General features: G+C 43.5%; 1 non-coding gene across 1 annotated transcript; it reads left to right on the forward strand.

Annotated features, from left to right (window-relative positions):
- The first annotated feature begins 16,923 nt into the window (after positions 1-16,923).
- On the forward strand, positions 16,924-16,996 carry trnav-cac (transfer RNA valine (anticodon CAC)). The gene has a single exon. It is a non-coding gene; the product is annotated as a tRNA-Val (tRNA).
- Positions 16,997-19,666: the final 2,670 nt, after the last annotated feature.

Here is a 19,666-nt window from a genome sequence, read left to right on the forward strand (position 1 = left end):
GATGCCTGTGCCGCAGTGATAGCCATAGATTCCAGGAGGAATAATATACAAGCAACGGAATGCAGCCACATTCCGCCTGTCTCTTAGTGCCATGCCAGTACACTGAAAGGACTTTAAGCCAGTTACATCAAGAACAAGTTCAGCATTCAGACTTCCACCTTCAACCCTCATGATTCACCAGACTTTAATCCCCATGCACCCCAGACATATTCACTTCCACCTTCTTCCATCAGGAAAAAAGATACAAACATCTGAGAACACATACCAACAGATTCAAGAATAGCTTCTTCCTTGCTGTCATCAGACTTTTGAATGGTCCTATCACATATATTAAACTGATCTTTCTCTTCACCCTACCTGTAACTGCAACACTATATTCTGCACCCTATCCTTTCCTTCTCCCCTATGTACTCTATGAACAGCATGCTTTGTCTGTATAGCATGCAAGAAACAATATTTTTCACTGTACACCAATATATGTGACAATAATAAATCAACTCAAATCAAATCCTTGGAAATGTCAGTAGTGTGGCATTGGACGCAGTTCAGAGGAGGTTTACCAAATTGATTCCGAGGATGAAAGTGTTGATTTATGAGGAGAGATTAAACAGTTTGGGCTTGTACTCGCTGGAGTTTGGAAGGATGAGAGGAGATCTGATTGAAGTATATGAAATAATATAGGGGGTTGATAAAGTAAATGTAGACCAAATGATTCCCCTTGTGGAGCAATCTAGAACAAGAGGTCACAGGTATAGGTTGAAAGGTGGTAGATTTAAAACTGAGATGAGGAGGAACTACTTCTCGCAAAGGCTAGTGAATTTGTGGAACTTGCTGTCCCATAGCGCAGTGGAGTCTGAATCATTAAATAGTTTCAAGAAGAAAATAGATATATTTCTGTTAAAAAAAAGGTTAAAGGGATATGGGGAACAGATAGGGAGGTCAATTTGAGGCCAGGAAGAGATCAACCATGATCTGATTGAATAGCAGAGCAGGCTCAAAGGGCTGAATTTGCCTATTTCTGCTCTTAATTCCTATGTTCCTACGTTCCTATGTTTAATCCTCAAAGGCTATTGAGCCTAACTCCATGTTGTCTTGTAGAGAGAAGAGGTTAATAACACATTTTGTAGACACTCCCAATAGGGAGTTTGACACATCTCCCTGACATATCACAAGGGTGGAGTAACTGTTGTGACTCATGAATGTTGTGGATGTGGTGAGAGGGTTGAAGCAGAGATAGGAAAGCATGTATGCCTACTGTGCACACTGAGCTCTCCTCTGTAAAGGCTGAGGATGTGCAGTATGATAGATGCAATGCTGGTGATGTTAAATTGTGCATGAGACAATCAGTTCTGATGGGTTCCCCACTATTACTGTGTGAAATCCCTGAGCAGTGTAACCTTTTCAGTTCATGATGCCATTATGAAATTGTGAGTTTGGAGTGAGCTGAGAGTTGACTTACCCTGACAGAGTGGATGAAATAATTCATCCTCTTCCTGCACTAGATGGCGTTTCTTGGATGGGTGCTTGACAAGCTGACCTCACTTGTAATCACCTTCCAGACCAGCGAGGTGATGTTGGTGGACTTCCTGGAGCCATGCCTCAGGTAGAGGACATCCCAGTGCTGGCAGACTCCATGGATGAGGAAGTCATTCCAAGGAAGTAATTGCTGAACCTTGGTGCAGCGTTTTTCCTTGGACAGCCATATCAAAAGGCCTTCTCTACAATGCTGGGCTGGAGAGTGTGAATGTGTGTGTTTGAATGGCATTTAAATATGGTGGCCAGAATTTCTACCCAATTAGGTTACGGTAACGTGGAAGAATCAGTTCCTGCTCCACGTGTGATTTGGATGGCTACTCACCAATACATAATTGATGATCTTCTGAGCAGAAACGAGTTCCTGCCACACAGTACCCTGGGAACTGCATTGTGAAACACCGCAAACCCTCCCCACCCGTCTATTGCATTTAGTCTCCAAGATGGAAAATCCTGTCTAATATCTTTTGTCTTCAGATAGTTTATTAATGTTTGTATAGTAGTGCGTGTGAAAATTAGGCCAAGAGATTCAACTCTTATCCATAAATCTTTGCCAACAAACTAATATTGTTCTTAAACATTTTTGCCTCATATTGTTAGTTCAATTTTTTTTGTGACCAAAAATTATAGTGCTATGTACAGTAACAATGCCGCCCAATATATTAGCCACTAGCCACAGGAAGATAATTAATGATCTAGATGTGACAGCTTGTATTTCTGATTGGCAAATAAAAATGTGCAATCGACAGTGCCTTTGGCCGGGTAATCTTAATATTCCACACTTACACAGTGTAAACGTATATCATTTACCCTTCCTTGATAAAAATGTAAGTCAAAAAGCAGAGTGTGCAAATATGATTTGATCATTGTGAATGTTTATCCTTGTTTTTAATGGAAAGGTTAATCCATTTAAAGTAAAACCCTCCAATAGAATGACAGAAGAATGTCATTTAAGTGTTCATCCACTTGGGTGACCAACCATATGCTTATCCTCAAAACAATATTTTAAAAATATCGGAATTTCAGAATGTTATGAGACAAATTTTAAATATAAAGCACAAAGGCCGTGGTCCTCCTGAATGAAAACCAAGTACCACCCCCTGGCTGCATTATTGAGGTGGGATTCAAAAACCTTAAAAGTGAAAATAATTCCCCAATGTAAAACAAGAGCAATTTCTGTTTTCCCTTCTCTCAGAATAGCTGAAGGAAGAATATTCCAGTCTCACATTAATGCAGGAAGTATTTCATCTTAGATCTATTATGAGACCAATCTTTTTGAGCTCGGGGGAGGCGATGGCCTAGTGGCATTATTGCTAGACTATTAATCCAGCAACTCTGCTAATGTTCTGGGGAGCCGGGTTCGAATCCCGCCACAGCAGATGGTGGAATTTGAATTCAATAAAAAATATCTTGAATTAAGAATCTACTGATGAATATTGTCGGAAAAACCCATCTGGTTCACTAATGTGCTTTAGGGAAGGAAAACTGCCGTCCTTACGTGGTCTGGCCTACATGTGACTCCAGAGCCACAGCAACGTGGTTGACTCTCAATTGCCCTCGGGCAACTAGGGTTGGGCAATAAATGCTGGCCAGCCAGAGATGTCATGTCACAAAATGAATTTAAAAATCTGTGGATTTACCTCTCTATTGCAGCAAGAACCCAGAAAAAAACATTGAAGCCTGCAACTGAGCTGCTGCCCAAAGAATTGTTCATCAGAAGATATTCCTCATGACAATTGCACCTTAATGATTCTATCATTCATACATACCATGATAATAGAATGAGTAGTGGTGAAATTGTACCTAGTGCAGGAGCATCAGTGCGTCATAGTATAGTAGGGTTTTTAACTCGTATACAATAAAGCAGAGATATATAGATTATCACATATAATGATTCACGGGTTTCCAATCTCATCTAATCATTGGAAGTCAAACATTCGGGGCAGCACGGTAGCACAGTGGTTAGCACTGCTGCTTCAGAGCGCCAGGGACCTGGGTTCGATTTCCGGCTCAGGTCACTGTCTGTGTGGAGTTTGCATGTCCTCCCCGTGTCTGCATGGGTTTTCTCCAGGTGCTCCGGTTTCCTCCCACATTCTGAAAGATGTGCTGGGTAGGTGCATTGACCCGAACAGGCGCCGGACTGTGGCGACTAGGGGAATTTCACAGTAACTTCATTGCAGTGTTAATGCAAGCCTTACTTGTGACTAATAAATAAACTTTACTTTACTTTTCCCTGCACAGGAAGGGAGAGTTAGCCCGATACCAGTCCTTGCATACCTCCTAGTGACAAGCTGCCCACCATCTCACTCGTAGATGCTGAAAATTATGAGAAAACCCTCATAAAAAGACTTGCATTCTTGCATAGCACCTTATCATATCCTCATAATATCCCAGAGTGCTAATGAATGAAATTGAAATATGACAAACAGTTCTTAAGAAGGTGAACATTTATAAGGAGAATGGAAATCATGTATAAAGAATCTGGTGCTTTATTTAACAGTCTTCACATGTAGGATCTGGCATGTTTGTGAAGTTTGGTATTGTCATAACTTTAAGGTCAGTTTCAAATGCAAGGGTGCCACAGCAAAGACAGACTTGTGAAACTTCTAAGAGCCAATGAAATACCAAACGAGCCAATGTTCAAATGAACAAGATTCTGCATCCTCATCTCATGTAGCAGCAGTATGTACTACCTACAAGATGCCACAGCAATTCACCTAAAGTCCTTAGCCAACACCTTCCAAACCCAAGACCACTTCCATCTCGAAGGACAAGGGCATCAGATAAATGGGAATACCATTACCTGCAACTTCCCCTCCAAGCCACACACACTATCCTGACTTGGAAATATATTGCCGTTCCTTCGCAGTCGCTGGGTCAAAATCCTGGAATTCCCTCCCTAACAATATTGTGGGTCAACCCACAGAACATGGACTGCAGCGATTCAAGAAGGCAGCTCACTACCACCTTCTCAATAATACGCAATAAATGCTGGCCAGCCAGCGACGCCCATATCCTACGAATGAATTTTGAAAAGGCTGAATTATTTGGATGTCATATTTAACTAAAATGAATGGCCTTTCTGAGGGTCGCACTGGATGAAATGAGGATATTTATAGATTCATAGAAAATAATGGCAACTTTTCAGCGCATCAGATGTTTGCCAGCTGAAAGAGATTCATTTTTTCAGCCTTTGGCAGTAGTTTAAATTTACTTATTAGTGTCACAAGTAGGCTTACATTAACACTGCAATGAAGTTCCTGTGAAAATGGCCCAGTTGCCCCACTCCAGCGCCTGTGGGAGAATTTAGCATGGCCAATGCATCTAACTAGCATGCCTTTCAGATTGTGGGAAAAAACCAGAGCACCCAGCGGAAACCCAAGCAGAGGGAGAGAACATGCAAACATCGCACAGAGAGTGACCTGAGCCGGAAATCGAACCCAAGTCCCTGGCGCTATGAGGCAGCAGTGCTAACCATTGTGCCACCATGCAACCCCTAGCCCAAGAATCTTGTTCATTTGAACATTGGCTCATTTGGTATTTCAATGGCTCTCAGAAGTTTTACATGGCCCTTCTGATGGATAACCATGTTTTAGAAGCTTTCTGCTTCTATCTCATTCCCCTCCACCCCACTCTCTCATTAAAATAAATTTTAATTCTGAATAAATTTAATCCTTCAACCTATCAATTTTACTCTATGCCCCCAATTGACTCCTCTGCTTTTAACAGTACATTTTTCCATTTCCACTCTGTAAAAGCCTTCTCATTATTATATGTATTTCAATTAGATCTTCCTTAGCCTCTCTACCTCAAAAATAAAAACCCTAGTCGATCCAATTTTGAACATTGGCAGAGTTAAAAAAGAACAGCAAAAGAAAAAAGTGATAATATGAAGCTTATGGATTCAGGGAGAAGATTTGCGTGCAATAAGAAAAAAACCAGTGGAACAAAACAGCATTAGAAAGCATATCTACTTTCTAGTAAGGATCAGAGACTTGGTAAAAAAAAAATGCAGTGTGAAAAAATGGGGCAAGACAAAACAGGTGTGAAAAGAGAAAGTACAGGTGATTCTGTGGGTGCGAACAGGACTCCAGGATGGTAGTCTGCCTACCTGGTGCTGGGGTACTGGATGTCTCCGAGCAGATAGGAGGCATATTAAAAGGGGAGGATAAAGAAACGGATGTCATTGTACACATTGGTGCAAATGACGTAGATAGGAAGAGCAGGGGGATCCTACGAGAGCAATTCAGGGAGTTGGGAAATAGGCTAAAAAGTAGGGCCTCCAGGGTGGCAGTCTCTGGACTGCTCCCAATGCCTAGGGCCAGTGAGGCTAGGAATAGGGAGATAGTACAATTGAACGCTTGGCTAAAGGACTGGTCCAGGACGGAGGGCTTCATATTCCTGGATCACTGGGAAGTTTTCAAGAGAGGAGGGCACCTGTACAAGAAGGACGGGTCACAACTAAATTGGAAGGGCACGAATATCCTGGCTGGGAGTTTTGCTAGTGCAGTTCGGGTGGGTTTAAACTAATATGGCAGGGGGGTGGGGATCAAAAAATTATGTCTACAAGTGTAGAGGCTGGGGACGAGCTTGGGGCCAGGACAAGGCTGGCAAAGAAGAAGAGCACTCTGGGGGAGGATGACCTCACTGGGCCTGGAGGTCTGGAGTGCATCTACTTCAATGCAAGGAGCATAGCGGTAAGACAAACGAACTTAGGGCCTTAATGCTTACGAGGAATTTGGATGTGGTTGCGGTGACAGAGACTTGGTTGAAAGAGGACAGGACTGGCAACTGAATATTCCGGGGTACAAGTGTTTTAGGCGAGACAGAGGAGGGGCCAAAAGAGGTGGGGGAGTAGCAGTATTAGTTAGAGAGCATATTACAGCGGTGCAGAGGGAGGACAATTCAGAGGGGTCTTGTAACGTGTCACTGTGGGTGGAGCTCAGAAACAGGAAGGGCGCAGTCACTATGTTGGGGGTATACTACAGGCCGCCCAACAGCCCAAGGGAAGTGGAAGAACGGATATGTCAGGAGATAATGGATAGGTGCAGGAAAAATAGGGTTGTTGTAGTGGGAGACTTCAATTTCCCTGGTATAGACTGAAAATCGCGTCGGGCTGGGAGTCTGAATGGGGAGGAATTTGTAAAATGCGTACAGGAAGGTTCTTTGGAACAATATGTAGACAGCCCGATTAGAGAGGGGGCTATACTGGACCTAGTACTGGGGAATGAGCCCGGTCAAGTCTTCAAAGTTTTGGTTGGGGAACATGTGGCAAATAGTGACCACAATTCTGTTAGCTTTAGGATAGTGTTGGAAAAGGATGAGTGGTGTCCCAAGGGTAAGGTGTAGGATTGGGGGAAGGCTAACTATAGTGGGATTAGGCGGAAATTGGCAGCTGTTGATTGGGAGAAGCTGTTTGAGGGTAAATCCACATCTGGCATGTGGGAGTCTTTTAAGGAACAATTGTTAGGGCTGCAGGATAGGCATGTGCCTGTAATAAAGAAGGATAGGAAGGGTAGGATTCGAGAACCGTGGATAACCAGGGAAATTGAGGGATTGGTCAAAAAGAAAAGAGAGGCGTACGTTAGCTCCAGGGAGCTAAAAATGGAGGGAGCTCTGGAGGAATACAAAGAAAGTAGGAAAGAACTCAAACGAGGAATTAGAAGGGCAAAAAGGGGTCACGAAATATCCTTGGCAGACAGGATTAAGGAAAATCCCAAGGCATTTTATTCATACGTTAGTAACAAAAGGGTTGTCAGGGAAAAAATCGGACCTCTCAGGGACAGGTGGAGAAGGTGGTGAAGAAGGCATATGGCATGCTTGCCTTTATAGGATGGGGCATAGAGTATAAAAGTTGGGATCTGATGTTGCAGTTGTATAGAACGTTGGTTCGGCCGCATTTGGAATACTGCGCCCAGTTCCGATCGCCACACTACCAGAAGGACGTGGAGGCTTTAGAGAGAGTACAGAGGAGGTTTACCAGGATGTTGCCTGGTATGGAAGGGATTGCCATTGGTTGATTTCAGAAGCCCCGAATGTTACCAGATGTCATTGAAGTGTTTTGAGTTACATGAACTGTTAGTTCATGTAAGTTCATGTAAGGGAGATCCCATTGTTTTCTCTCATAAGTCCTAGCTGCTCTGTAACCTCTTTGAAATGTGTTGATGAACAGGAACATTCAATTTCACTCGGGAGATACCTCTTTCTAGCTTGAATGAGCCCCAGCTACTCTGAAATCTCTTAGAACTGCTTTGATTAACAACCTTGATTGACAACTCCAGACAAGATCAAAGAGAGGATTAGACCAGGTTTGTTTACACAACGAACTGATGGTCCATTAGAACAAAGAACAAAGAACAAACTATGTTTCTCCAACCTCTCCTCATAGCTAATGCCCTCCAAACCAGTCAATATCCTGGTAAATCATTTCTCTATCGTCTCCAAAGTCACCACACTATCAGAAGGATGTGGAGATCCCTATATTCCAGAGAAAACTATATTTCAAGTGTGGCCTAACTAAGGTGATATAAGGCTGCAACATGACTTGCCAATTTTTAAACTCAATGCCATGGCCGATGAAGGCAAGCATGCCGCATACCTTCTTGACTACCTCTCCACCTGCGTTACCACTTTCAGTTACCTGTGTATCTGTCCACTCTGTGTATCTCTGCTTGATCTGACCAAGCCCGAGAGACTCGCAACAGGTTTAATGTCTGGCAAGAATCCCGATTTGGTCCACACACCTGATTCAACCGGCCATCGGGATTCACAGCTGGAGCTAGTGACCCCAGAGAATTGTCCCCAAAGCCTGCATTGGCAGTGGATAATGCAAATTACTTCGCTTTCATAGATTAAAATCAATTGATTTCAATCTATGAGTCACCTATGTTATTTTGAATGTGAAATTTAACAAGTACAGTATTATGAAGGTCAACGTTACATACTTTAGCCCTTGAGTCTTCAATCAATGTGAAAAGTTGGTAGGCTTGACCTTTATGCTTTGCTCAGATAAGTAATAAAGGCAAATTTATCTTGTCAATGAGAATATATTGAAACCTCCTTCACAGTTTCACTCTTCAGCAGCATGTGTGTATAATTTGTGATTTATTTCACAATTATCAAAATATTTCCCCCCTCCCTTCAACTAAACATCCAACACTGGCTTTTCTCTTCACATTTGCCATTGGTTTCTCTGGTGATTGTCTTGTTGTACATCAGATTGTCAATTTAACCTTTTCGAAAGCTGTATGCCATTTAACTATTTGCAATTGTTTTATATTAGTATAACTGTTTTGTAGTATTACCATCACAGTTTATGGTGGGAACATATTTTACAGAAACACAGTTCGGGTAATCTATCACATCCCTCTTTTCCAAAGATGTGCAGGTTAGGTTGATTGGCCAGGTTAAAAATTGTCCCTTAGAGTCCTGAGATGCGTAGGATAGAGGGATTAGCGGGTAAATGTGTGGGGGTAGGGCCTGGGTGGGATTGTGGTCGGTGCAGACTCGATGGACCGAATGGCCTCCTTCTGCACTGTAGGGTTTCTATGATTTCTATGATTCCTGCTGTCCTTGATTCTAGTTACCAATAGTTTTTCAGCTACATTGCTACAGGTCGGCAACCTAAAGTGATGGAGAAAGTATCCAAATAATTCAGAAAGTGAATAATTTATCTAAGAAATGGTGATAACAAGTGGGCCTTGGTAAGTGCCTTGATAATGTATTCTTTAACACAAAAGGCTGCAAATTATTTTGAAAGCTGTGAAAGTGCAGTATAAAACTGTATGCGTGTGTACACACACACACACACAAAGAGGTGTCCAATTGCAGGAGGTGGTCAGAGGAGAGGGGACACAATTTTAAATTTACTTGTCAATCCCCAATGGATACTATTTTCCCCAAAGCAGGAAACACTGCGTGTCATGACCCCACAATCACATTAAGTAATGTCAAGTTTTCCATTTAAATGCCTGCAGCAAATCCAAGCTTCCCTGACATTTTTATGTTACTTCAGGCACATGGGTCCCTGAAGATTGAGGGAACCATGTCAGATTTGTAAGTTCTTGAACCTTGGGTAAAGCCTGCTGTGGAGTCGAGAACCTTTTGATAGGTAATTTTAAACTTTCCAACTTTAAATGTCATACTGTAAGTGTGTATGGTAATTTAAGATTGTTTTTAATGAAATAATTGAGCATTAGGCTCAGTTCTAAAAAGCTAACTAACCATTAAATTGGCCAGCATGTGTAAGTGTTCACATGTATTAGAGTACATTATCCAATAGATGAAGTCTTAATTTGTTGTCAACGGCATTGGGGATCTCATTTGAATAGTTCCTCTGGAAATTCTGGTTTGAGTTTTATATTGATTTAAGATTCAGAGATTTTTTCAGATTTGGAAAAAACTGAACATTTACCATACGTCTTTGCCTAAAGCTCCATTGAACCTTTCAAACAAAAAGATCAGATAACTGGGCATCTAGTCAGGCAACTTGGAAGACTGCATTCTATTGCACTCCATGGGGATTGACTATTCTGTCATGCAATGTGAGCAAATTATAAATGCATGATTGAGTTCCAAACCTATGTAATGCATTTAACTCAGCAGGGCTTGTTGACACAGCTGTGGAGGAGACAGTGTGTTTTATATGATTAACAGTTTTATGAGGAGATCATAGGATAAATGCGTTTAAGAGGGTGTTGAATGGCTGTTGTTTATTCTGACAGATTAATCCAAACTACAGAGTAGACAATTGTTCAAGGAGAATTTCAATAGCTATGTGCTTGATTGACAGGTTTATGAGCTTCCAAGAAGGACATTTTAGTTTGCAATTGAAGTTAGAATAGCTGATTCAAAAAAATATTATATCATAGAAACCCTACAGTGCAGAAGGAGGCCATTCGGCCCATCGAGTCTGCACCGACCACAATCCCACCCAGGCCCTACCCCCACATATTTTACCCACTAATCCCTCTAACCTACACATCCCAGGACTCTAAGGGGCAATTTTTTAACCTGGCCAATCAACCTAACCCGCACATCTTTGGACTGTGGGAGGAAACCGGAGCACCCAGAGGAAACCCACGCAGACACGAGGAGAATGTGCAAACTCCACACAGACAGTGACCCGAGCCGGGAATCGAACCCGGGACCTGGAGCTGTGAAGCAGCAGTGCTAACCATTGTGCTACCGTGCCGCCCATATGGCCATTTCAAAATATGGGCATTTCAAAGAATTCCCTGAGCTATAATGTAGTTTATGGATCCAAATATAGTTGATATTGAATGAGTGGAGTTGTATGAGTTATATGGAAGATGGATGGCAATATGGAGGATGCATGGAAGGGGAATGGAATGGTCTGAGGGTTAGCGGACCTAACAACCATGTAGAAAAGATGTTCCAGTGAACGGAGTCAGGCCTTCTATCCTGCTTGTCTCGGCATCTGCCTATTTCAGACCTGCATGGGCAAATAGTGGTCATAACTCTAACTCACTCCAACTTTGGAAGATAAACATACTGATTCTCAGAAGTCAGAACACAACATCAGGAAATGGCCGAACATAAGCTTCCTGACTAGAAGAGGAAATTCCTGTCCTTGGAGTCAACTTCCAGATGCAGTGGAATCATAGAACCCCTGCAGTGCAGAAGGGGGCCATTCAGCCCATCGAGCCTGCACCAACAACAATCGTACCCAGGCCCTCTCTCCGTAACCCCGCATATTTACCCTACACTAAGGGGCAATTTAGCATGGCTAATCAACCAAACCTGCACATCTTTGGAGTGTGGGAGGAAACCGGAGTACCCGGAAGAAACCCACGTAGACACATGGAGAACATGCAAATTCGACACAGACAGTCACCCAAGGCCGGAATTGAAGCCGGGTCCCTGGTGCTGTGAAGCAGCAGTGCTAACCTTTGTGCCACCGTGCTGTCCATAATCATAGAAATCATAGAAAACATAGAAACCCTACAGTGCAGAAGGAGGCCATTCGGCCCATCGGGTCTGCACCGACCACAATCCCACCCAGGCCCTACCCCCATATCCCTACATATTTACCCGCTAATCCCTCTAACCTACGCATCTCAGGACTCTAAGGGGCAATTTTTAGCATGGCCAATCAACCTAACCCGCACATCTTTGGACTGTGGGAGGAAACCGGAGCACCCGGAGGAAACCCACGCAGAACGAGGAGAATGTGCAAACTCCACACAGACAGTGACCCAAGCCGGGAATCGAACCCAAATCCCTGGAGCTGTGAAGCAGCAGTGCTAACCACTGTGCTACCGTGCCGCCCATATTGAAGTGAAAAGCGTCGAATCATTTCAGAAATAATCAGACATCAGAATGGGAGGACTGCAAGGACTTTTGAATAGCTATCAACCAAATATTTGCTCATATGTAGCTTGTTAAAGCAGCCCTGAAATTCAGTGGCAGACTTCACTGACAATGCACAAACGCAATAGTTTTATCAAACCATTGGGGAGGCAGAGGATGCTTTTGTGAAGCTAACTGTGGCATGGCTCAAATTGTCCAGCAGATCATGGGGTTTAATAATTCAAGAGTGATCACTACAAGTTGCTGGATGATTTATACATTAATAACAGTGGCTGCAAGTAAACTTGTGATATATTGGCAACAAAATCTAGGCCAATATAACTTCTTGATTCGATTTTCTTTTACCAACTTTTTTCTATGACAATGGTTACTTCATGCCAAACAAAGACTTGACGATCAGAACTGTCAATCCCACAGAAAATGTTGGAAATTCTCCATATCACCTGAAAGTGGAAGAGAAATTAATGTTTATGGTAACTTTCCATCTATGGCGACAAATGGCTGAAAGGGTTGCTTGCATGAAGCAAAGTGAGCAATGATTGGAAGACCAGTGGATATCCAGTGGATACCAGTGGAGATCCTAAATGAATACTTTGCGTTGGTATTCACAAAGGAGAGGGATGTGTTGACTGGGAGTGTCTCGGAGGGGAGTGTTGAACCGTTGGAGAAAATCTCCATTACAAAGGAAGAAGTGTTAGGTTTGTTAGAGAATATAAAGACTGACAAATCCCCAGGGCCTGATGGAATCTATCCAAGGCTGCTCAGGGAGACGAGAGATGAAATCGCTGGGCCTTTGACGCAAATCTTTGTCTCGTCACTGGACGCAGGTGAGGTCCCAGAGGATTGGAGGATAGCTAATGTGGTCCCGTTATTTAAGAAGGGTAGGAAGGATAACCCGGGTAACTATAGGCCGGTGAGCTTGACGTCCGTGGTGGGGGAAGTTGTTGGAGAAGACTCTTAGAGATAGGATGTATGCGCATTTAGAAAGGAATAAACTCATTAACGATAGTCAGCATGGTTTTGTGAGAGGGCCTCACTAACCTGGTGGAGTTTTTTGAAGAAGTGACCAAAATGGTTGACGAGGGAAGGGCCGTGGATGTCGTCTATGTGGACTTTAGTAAAGCGTTTGACAAAGTCCCTCATGGTAGGCTGGTGAAAAAGGTTGAATCTCATGGGATAAAGGGGGAGGTGGCTAGATGGGTGGAGGACTGGCTTGGTCACAGAAGACAGAGGGTGGTAGTGGAAGGGTCTTTTTCCGGCTGGAGGCCTGTGACTAGTGGTGTTCCGCAGGGCTCTGTATTGGGACCTCTGCTGTTTGTGATTTATATAAACGATCTGGAAGAAGGTGTAACTGGGGTGATCAGTATGTTTGCGGATGACACAAAATTGGCAGGACTTGCAGATAGTGAGGAACATTGTCAGAAGCTACAGAAGGATATAGATAGGCTGGAAATTTGGGCAAAGAAATGGCAGATGGAGTTCAATCCTGATAAATGCGAAGTGATGCATTTTGGTAGAAATAATGTAGGGAGGAGCTATACGATAAATGGCAGAACCATAAAGGGTGTAGATACGCAGAGGGACCTGGGTGTGCAAGTCCACAGTTCCTTGAAAGTGACGTCACAGGTGGAGAAGGTGGTGAAGAAGGCATATGGCATGCTTGCCTTTATAGGACGGGGCATAGAGTATAAAAGTTGGGGTCTGATGTTGCAGATGTATAGAACGTTGGTTCGGCCGCATTTGGAATACTGCGTCCAGTTCTGGTCGCCACACTACCAGAAGGACGTGGAGGCTTTGGAGAGAGTACAGAGGAGGTTTACCAGGATGTTGCCTGGTATGGAGGGGCTTAGTTATGAGGAGAGATTGGGTAAACTGGGATTGTTCTCCCTGGAAAGACGGAGGATGAGGGGAGACTTAATAGAGGTGTATAAAATTATGAAAGGCATAGATAGGGTGAACGGTGGGAAGCTTTTCCCCAGGTCGGTGGTGACGTTCATGAGGGGTCATAGGTTCAAGGTGAAGGGGGGGAGGTTTAACACAGATATCAGAAGGACATATTTTACACAGAGGGTAGTGGGGGCCTGGAATGCGCTGCCGGGCAAGGTGGTTGAGGTGGGCACACTGGGAACGTTTAAGACTTATCTAGATAGCCACATGAACGGAGTGGGAATGGAGGGATACAAATGAATGGTCTAGTTTGGACCAGGGAGCGGCGCGGGCTTGGAGAGCCGAAGGGCCTGTTCCTGTGCTGTATTGTTCTTTGTTCTCTTTGTTCACAGAGATGGTGCTGATCATCAGCAAATCCAAACTGGAGAAACTTCAGCTGGACGTCCTGAGGAATGCGTAAGAGCCAGGGGCTCGGATTATTTGATAGCAAGAGATTTCAGTGGCATTCTTCATGTACCGAGTGTTGCAGATGGCATCAGCGTGAGCTAAAATGAAAAGAAAGAATTGGTATTCAATTAGAATTAAGCTGGTATCTTGCTGCATAAATATCATTTTTGTATTAATTGCCCTTATCTGGGTTACATTTCTGTGAGAAGAAATAATCCTTTGGAAAGGATGGATCTATGATACTTAGACTAAGCTAACATCTGTCAGCTGTACCAAAACTGAAAAACCTTCCAACAGTTTGGCAAGAAACCTGAATATCTGTTTGCCCTTCTATAGCCACTGAAAACATCATTAAAAAGAGTGAAATTGTCAACTAAAACGTGGAAACAATTATCAGAAACTAAGAGCTGAACTCTCCAATTTTGAGATTATGTGTTGTGACAGGCTGCTCCAGTGGTGTCTGTCTGACCAACCTATAAGACAGTATCCCAAGCTGGATTCAGCACTTAGAATCATAGCATTGCTGCAGTGCACAAGGAGGCCATTTGGCCCATCGAGCTTGCACCAACAACAATCCCACCCAGGCCCAGTAACAGCGAATGAACGGCAATATATTTCCAAGCCAGGATGGAAAGTGGCTTGTCGATGGTAGACACTGCTGCCACTGTGTATCAGTGGTGGAGGGCATGAATGTATGTGAAAGGGATGCCAGTTAAGTGGGCTGCTTTATCCTGGATTTTATCAAGCTTGTTGATTGTTGTTGGAGCTACACTCATCCAGGCATATTCCATCACACTCCTCAGTTGTTCTTTGTCGATGGTGGAAAGGCTTTGGGATCAGAAGGTGAGTTACACGCTGCAGGATTCCTCGCCTTTGACCTGCTCTAGTAGCCAAAGTATTTATAAGGTTCAGTTCAGTTTCCAGTTAATGGTAACCTCCAACCTATTTGATATTTCCTGAAACTTAAAGCCTTTCAATCCTGGTTTTATCCTTGTAAATATGTTTTGCAACTTCTATTTTCTTTATTTTATGTTATGAAAACCGGAACAATTCACAGTACTCCAAATTTGGTCTAACCAAGGGTTCTACACAAGTTTACCTCTAATTTTCTGCTGTTCAATTTAATCCCTCTTTCGATGCCTCAAGCACTTGCTTGCTGCTTGCTTTCTCAGTGGCCTTGTTAATCATTTCATTTAGCAGTTTGTGAGCTTGTCCCCTCAGATCTCTCTGGTCCTCTATCCCAAATAGACTCAGACTTTCCAAGGAATTTGTGGAATTTTTATTTTCTTTCCTAAATGATCCATCTTGAACTTCTCTATGTTTAAATTAAGTGGAAATTGCATGTCCATTCTGCAAGTTTATGAATGCCTTCTTGTATTTTGTCACAATTGTCCTTTGTATGAACTGTACTCCCCAATTTGGTGCGGTCCTCAAATTTTGAAATTGCATTTCCAAATCCTGAATCCAACTCATTTATATATATGTTATGAACGACAGAGAACCCATCCTCACTCCTTATGGAATACCACTTCCTACCTTTTGGGCAGTGTAAGTAACTGCCCTTAACTCCTACCGTCTGTTTTCTGTTTTATACTCAGGATGTTATCCTTTCTGCTACTTTTCCCAAGACTCCACATGCTTTCAAATGAGTCATCAGTTCACCATGTGTTACGTTATCAAAGGCCTTTTGAAAATCCAAACATGTTACATTTTATCTAAACTGATTACATTTGTTCTCTACAAGTACTGTACATCCCCAACCTCAATTTCCTCTCTTAACTGTTTGCTCCCTTCCATTTTAATGCCCATCTCTGTCAATATTCCTTTTACAAACCCTTCAAATTTAGTCACCACCCTGCTTACATCCCAAGATGCACCTGGCCAATGTCCCAACCCTCACTGATTGTGGTCTATATTCTCTGTTGGTCTCCTTGATCACTTTGCAGCATTGAGTAATGTGGACCAGGTCACTCTTTTCTGTTATTGTCCAGATCTGTGGGACTCCCTTCATGTACTTCCACTTCTATCTATCCAAGCCTCACATTTCTGGAAATAGTTTTTATTGTCTTTCAAAGTATGATCTTTGAACCCATCCTATTCCAAATTGAAATGCTGTCCCTGACAATCTGCAGACTCAAGGTCAACTTCCATATTATGTGTGCTTATTTTTAATAGTCATTTAGTAGCACAGAACTTGAGTATTGTTGTAAAAGATATATTTTTTGTTGGAGCTTTTCATCTTGCTCTCATCAGGACATTGATAAAGGAAATCAACAAATTTATATTGTATGAGAAGAGAATACTGATTGGTTGGCAAGTGGACTCTGGTAGAGGTGTTACCATGGAGAATGCAGCAGTTGATGGTAGCTGACAGTTAACTTCCAAGCATTGTTTGAAATTCAAACTATGGAGCCTGACTCTGATTGGTCAAGGCATTGCCCAGAGGAATGAACCAGCAGATTGCTGTCATTTATTTTGTTGAGCTGAAACAGGTGAAATGTGTGTCCATGTTCTTTCTGTCTGCAAAGATCAAGGCCTTGACAATCTTAAATGGGTTTTCAGAATAACTTTTAGCACACTGAGAATTATGCAGCAAACATTGTCCAATCGTGGAATGTTTTGAGTTTTACAAAGACTGGCTGCTTGGGATGACCTGTGCCTGGCCTGTTGCAGACAGCAGAAGAGACATGCTGTTTAATATTTGAGACAGATGGCTATACAGCTGCTTCTGCAGTGTAGTGGTTATCACGTTCGCCTCACGCGCGAAAGGTCCCTGGTTCGAAACCAGGCAGAAACACTTTGGATGGCAGCACGTTAGTATAGTGGTTAGCAATGCTGCCTCACAGCGCCAGGGACCCGGGTACAATTCCAGCCTCAGGTCACTGTCTGCATGGAGTTTGCACATCCTATGTCTGCGTGGGTTTCCTCTGGATGCTTTGGTTTCCTCCCACCGTCTGGAAGTACTGGACGACGAACGGTACTCTGTCCACCATGTCCCGTGTTTGTCTTCTGAGGAGGTTGGAGCACTTCAGCGGTTACAGGCATTCAGCCTCTGATCTTTGGGTAAGCGTTCTCCAAGGTGGCCTTCATGACACATGACACCGCAGAGTCGCTGAGCAGAAACTGATAGCCAAGTTCCGCACACATGAGGACGGCCTCAACCGGGATATTGGATTCATGTCACACTATCTGTAATCCCCACAGCTTGCCTGAACTTGCAGAGTCTCACTGGCTGTCCTGTCTGGAGACAATACACATCTCTTTAACCTGTCTTAATGCTCTCTCTTTCAGACTTGATTAGCTGTAAGTATTCGCATTCCAACTATTATTCTGTAAATTGAGTTTGCGTCTTTATATGCCCTGTTTGTGAACAGAATTCCCACTCACCTGAAGAAGGAGCTTAAGGCTCCGAAAGCTTGTGGCTTTTGCTACCAAATAAACCTGTTGGACTTTAACCTGGTGTTGTTAAACTCCTTACTGTGTTTACCCACTCTATTACCACTGATTCCATCTCTTTAGTTACCAAAATCAGACCTGGCCCCTGCCGTGCCCCATTTATCACTCCCCATCTCACTGACCCACACTATCAGAAGGTTATGGGTTCATGTCTGATGCGCATCAATTGAACACGAGGCACGAAGCTTCGGTAACAGAAGGCTTTTATTGTCTAACAATGGAACTTAATAGAACGTTAATACACTATCCCAGACTGACGAGGTCCCGCCCGAGCAGGGGGTCTTATACCTCTCCCAGGAGGCGGAGCCCGACTGGGATGTGCCACAACAGTAACAACCACAAGTGTATCAATCCCACCCTAGCCCAACAACAACATTAGAACAATCCCACAGTGGGAACACCCTAGCCCAACAACAACATTAGAACAATCCCACAGTGGGAACCAACGATGGTTCACCACATTCACCCCTCCTTTGAGAACAAAGGCTGGCGGGGTACGAAAACAGACTAAAATGTCAACAGATTATAAGTTCAGACGGTCTGGAGGACCGCACCGTCATTGTGACCTCCTCAATACCGGCGGTGACACCGGAGTAGGTGCTTGCGGTGGCGTTCTCCCCAAAACAGCGTCCAACTGTTCTCCCACGGACTCACAGGCCGGTTGACCCTGATGAAGCAGTAGTGCAGGGGATCCCGGTACATTCTGCGATGGCGCCGATCTCCGGGGCTCAGGCAAGCTGCAAGAGCTCATTGGCGTAATCCTCCATGGTTTCGCCCGACTGCCGACGTCGTGTAGCGAGGAGGTAACGAGCGTGGATCTCGTTGGGAGGTTTCGTGTAGCGCTTTTTTAAAAGCTCGAGGGCCCTCGGGTAAGTGGTGGCCGCACGAATCGCGAGGTAGACTGTGTCGCTTACCCTCGCATGGAGGACCCGGAGTCTGTCATCATCTGTGGTGACCGCCGCGGAGGCTGCCAGGTAGTCTTCAAAACACTTCAGCCAGTGGTCGAAGGTGTTAGAAGCGCCCACCGCACGTGGATCTAGCGTCAGACGTTCTGGCTTTAGGATTTGCTCCATACTCTCCTTTCTTTTTCCCTTCCGTCGAGAGCTTAATGTTAGACAATAAAATTGATGCGCATCAATTGAACACGAGGCACGAAGCTTCGGTAACAGAAGGCTTTTATTGTCTAACAATGGAACTTAATAGAACGTTAACACACTATCCCAGACTGACGAGGTCCCGCCCGAGCAGGGGGTCTTATACCTCTCCCAGGAGGCGGAGCCCAACTGGGATGTGCCACAACAGTAACAACCACAGGTGTATCAATCCCACCCTAGCCCAACAACAACATTAGAACAATCCCACAGTGGGAACACCCTAGCCCAACAACAACATTAGAACAATCCCACAGTGGGAACCAACGATGGTTCACCACAATGTCCCACTCAGAAGGCTTGAGCAGAAAAATCTAGACTGACACCCTATTGCACTACTGAAGGAACGCTGCAGTTCTGGAGGTGTCTTTATGAGATGAGACATTAAACTGAGACCCTATTGATACTCTCAGGCAGTCTATTCCAAAAAAGAGTAGGAGAGTTATTCTTTGCATCCTTACTGAGGTTTATCCCTCGATCAACATCACTAAACAGATTATCTGGTCATTATTATATTGTTGCTTCTGAGAGTTTGCTATGTGCAAAGTGACTACACTATTTCTTACATTAAAACAGTAACTACATTTCAAAAGATATGGCCCTGAAACATTTTGGGAGCTTCTGATGTTATGAAAGGATGTTTTTTTCACAAATGTAAGCATTCATTTTATTATATATTAATAATATATAATATTATTCATGTAAATTGAGTTTGTGTCTTTGTGCCCTGTTTGTGATCAGAACTCCTACCCACCTGACGAAGGAACAACCTGTTCCGAAAGCTAGTGGCTTTTGCTACCAAATAAACCTGTTGGACTTTAACCTGGTGTTGTTTGACTTCTTATTGTGTTTACCCCAAT

This window comes from Mustelus asterias, chromosome 25 (genome assembly GCF_964213995.1).
Source record: "Mustelus asterias chromosome 25, sMusAst1.hap1.1, whole genome shotgun sequence".
NCBI classification, from domain to species: Eukaryota; Metazoa; Chordata; class Chondrichthyes; order Carcharhiniformes; family Triakidae; genus Mustelus; species Mustelus asterias.